The sequence below is a fragment of the Solanum verrucosum genome, unplaced genomic scaffold, assembly GCF_900185275.1.
Source record: "Solanum verrucosum unplaced genomic scaffold, falcon-dt-bn FXZP01000210.1, whole genome shotgun sequence".
Lineage (NCBI taxonomy): Eukaryota > Viridiplantae > Streptophyta > Magnoliopsida > Solanales > Solanaceae > Solanum > Solanum verrucosum.
The window spans coordinates 4,419,744-4,423,763 of NW_026020045.1; positions in this window are offsets into that span (position 1 = coordinate 4,419,744).

Below are 4,020 nucleotides of genomic sequence, written 5' to 3' on the forward strand. Positions count from 1 at the left end.
CTAGGGGTACTTTGGGGGTTTCCATTTTTAATTAATATTAAGTGATGCCCTTTTAGCCTATTTTTAAACACCTATATATGTATTTTAGACCCTTAAACTAACTCATCCAAATCATTATTTTTAAATTCCCAAAAGTACTCACTTTCACAAAAGATTCTCTCACTATAACTCAAGGAAGAAGAAAAAGAAGAAGGAAGTTGGAGCCTAGGGTTTCAAAAGGCAAGGGTTTTCTTCTCAATTTCGTGTGGATTCATCATGAAGGTATCGTAGTCCTTCATCCATGGAGTCCCTCCAAACTCAATTTCAAAGATAGAAATTTTCCCAAAAAACTAGGTGTTTGACTCCAAATCATGGATTCCTTTTTAAAACGAATCTAATTATTTATATACCTTATATTATGATTGAATTGATGATTATTATGTTTTTTATGATGAAATCTCCCAAGAATCAATGAAATCCCCTAAATTCCCAATTATGATCTTGTGAATGCAGGTTTGTTGATAGAAGAAGGATATTATGAGATTATGCTTGTAGTAATTGAGTTATTTGAATCGTATTATTATCCATGTATAATGTAGTAATTCTAGATCTGTTTATTGAATATGATCTTTGATCCTTTACGGGTAAAAGTATGAGAATTATGCAAGATTATGAGATTTATGTATGTGCTTTAAGAACACTTTCAGAGTGAAGTATCCATGATTATTATAATTTTGTTGTGTTGATTGAAAGGCTATTGTCTTGAACACGTAATGAACAAGATGTGAAAGGTTTTCTCACATAATGATGATTCTAAGGTTGAAAGGCTATTCTCACCTAATTTAATCTAAATGAAGACATGGATGATGAAAGGTTATTCTCACGCATGATCTAAGAGCTATCCTAATGAACTTCTTTGGATTCATTGTCAAGGACATCCTTCCATAAGACATGAATGAAGTTATGACTTAATGAAGTATTCTGTGGCACATATGTTTATCACCAAGTGGATATTGATATGAGATGGATGCCCTCACGAAAGTTAAGCCCGTGTATCTAGGAACAATCTCCTTGTCCCATAACTAAGTGCCCCCGTAGGTTATTTAGATAATTGATCCACCTAAACTAAGTGAATGGTTCTACCTTAGTTAAGTAGGACAACCCTTTTCGGTGTGGGTAACACTTGATAAATTCCATGTTAAGCTCACGTGGTCTATGTCGGTTAAGGCTAATTTCCCACAAGGTCAAGTCTAGTATGAACTATGGCTACTCAAAGAGCTTTACTTAGTATGGGTAAGAGTATGGGATCTTATTTATGCATTGCACAAGTATGATTTGAGGGTAGTTATGGTATGTTCCCCTTATGTTATGATGATTAGGTAATGGATATGCTTATGACTATGTGCTAAGTATGTTTGATATGAGGACTACTTGTAATGATGTTTGTTTAACTTGGATTATTGTCATGAGTTGATTTCCTTGGTATGATTGACTAAAGGTGAATATTCACTTGTCTATGAGAAATAAGCTAAGAATGAGATCTAAAGATGGTATACGTGAATGAGGACCTAAAATGACTTTCTTAGCATGGGTGGGATTATGGGGTCTTATCCATGCATTGCCCAAGCTTGCCTTGTGGTGGCTCATGAAGTGTTTCTCTTATGTTATGTTAAAACTAGATTGTATTGACTATGTCTATGTCTATGATGTTATATCTTATGTTCACTAGTTATGATTATTGTCTACCATGTTATAGCCTATGTCTTGTTGTGGTGTCTTTTATGCTAATTACTTGTGTATTTCCACTATTTTCAAAATGATGATTTAACTTAGCAAAGTGCATGCATTCAAATAAAATGTCCTTTTTGCATGTTTTCAATATTTTTATGCATGGCTATCATACTTAGTGCAATTTTGTGCTAACCCATAAGGGTCCGGTTCTCAAGGTGGTCCCCATTGTCACTAAAGCTTGGACTTGATTATTTCTCCTAGCTTGTTGGTGAGTCCTCATGATTCGAGAACTGATGCTATATTTGTAGTTTCTTTTATTGTACTTCCATTTTTGGACATGTTGTATGTGTTAGTTCCAATTTTATTCAAGGATTGTAATAGATGGCTATATTGAGAAAAGTTTAGACTTCCGCTTTGCTTTTATGAAAACCTTTTTAAGACTTGAAATGTGTTTTATTTCTTATTGTTCTAATGCTTTATGTTATGATATTCTAAGTGGCTTACATAGTGCCCTTCGGGGTATTATGTGCCTTGTTACATCTAGAGGGTACCCCTGGGTCGTGACAAACTTGTCAATCAGAGCACAAGGTTTAGAATGATTCTAGGATAATGTCTCATAAGCCACGTCTAGTAGAGTCCTATTCATAGTGTGAAGCGCGCCACATTTATGAATGAGAGGCTACAAGATACTTAGTAAACTACACTTCTTTCATTACTCTTAAGTCATTCCATAGATTTTAACTCTATAAAGTCCCTCTCCTAATCCTTCCCTTGTGTCTCCAAGATATGAATACACGAAGGGATAATTCTAGAAGAATGGAGGGCGACAATGTGAACAAAGAAGCTCCTCAAGTTAATCAAGCTCTGGTTAATCCTTCAGCTATGCCGAATGTGAGGGTTAGGTCGGATTTTCAAATGTATGCCCAAGCTATGACGACTCAAGCTCAAGCTATGACTACTTAAGCTCAAGCGGTGACGGCTCAGGCCAATAGAGATGTTGGGACTCATGTGAATTCAATTGCTTCAAGGGTTAGGGATTTTGCTAGAATGAACCCTCCCGAGTTTCATGGCTCCAAAATGGAAGAGGTTCCTCAAGAATTTGTGGAAAAATTTTATAAGATACTTGACATTATGGGGGTGACTTCGATAGAGAAATCGGAGTTAGCCGCTTACCAATTGAAGAGTGTTTCTCAAGTATGGTATGATCTATGGAAGAGAAATAGGTCGGTACGAGCGGGTCCCATAAAGTAGGAAGTATTTATATCAGCGTTCCTTGATAGGTTCTTTCCCCGAGAGTTGAGGGAAGCTAAGGTCGAAGAATTCATTAACCTTAGGCAAGGTAGCATAAGTGTTAAGGAGTATGCCTTGAAATTTACCCAAATATCCAAGTATGCTCCAAATATGGTGGCGAATTCGAGAGATAAGATGTATAGGTTTTTGACGGGTGAGTCCTACTTGGTTGAAGAAGAATGTCGTACGACAATGCTCCTTCATGACATGGATATCTCTAGGCTTATGGTGTATGCCCAACAAATTATGGAGTCAAGGCATAGGAAAAAGAATAGGGAGGTGAAGAGATCTAGGACCGGTGATGGGAACTTCTCCAATGCTAGGTCAGATGAACCAAATTTTGATACATCCAAACCTACACCTCAATTAAGAGATATAAACAGTCGAAGTCAATTTATAGAACTCAACGTGAGTTGAGGTCGATCCCACAGAGAATTTCTTTATAGAAATGATTTCACTATCGCGTTTTACTCAAATGTGGTTATTATTTCCTAAAGAAACAATTACAGAAACTAAAATGGGTTTAGTTGTGATGTTCTAGTAACTAAGATTTGTAATCAAAATCCAGATTAACAGTTAACAGAGTTTTCAGTTCTCCAGTTTTTTCGATGATTAAAAGAAACCAGGATTGTGTTCCCCATAATTTTACACCTAATGTTCTTCCGTAGTTGAGTTTCAGGCAATTTATCTCCACAAAATATAGACGAGTTAGATATATCTGATACTTTTCAGTCTAATCAGATAATGTTCACTCAAGTCCTCTCAGTCCCAGAGTGTTACTAGTTTTACCCTCATCTACAATGGTGTGAAATTTCTTTTCTCTCGAACTCAAACTTTGACTCCATTTCTTCAAGTTAATTTAGCTTTTTCCTAACTATTACTTTTCTCTCGAACAAATAATAGATAAAGGCTCACTCTAATGCGTGTACTCATTAGAATATGTTGATAATGAAAGCTAGATTATAATTTGCAAACATAAATCACCTATCACTCATTTTAAGGAATTACAATTCGATTCAC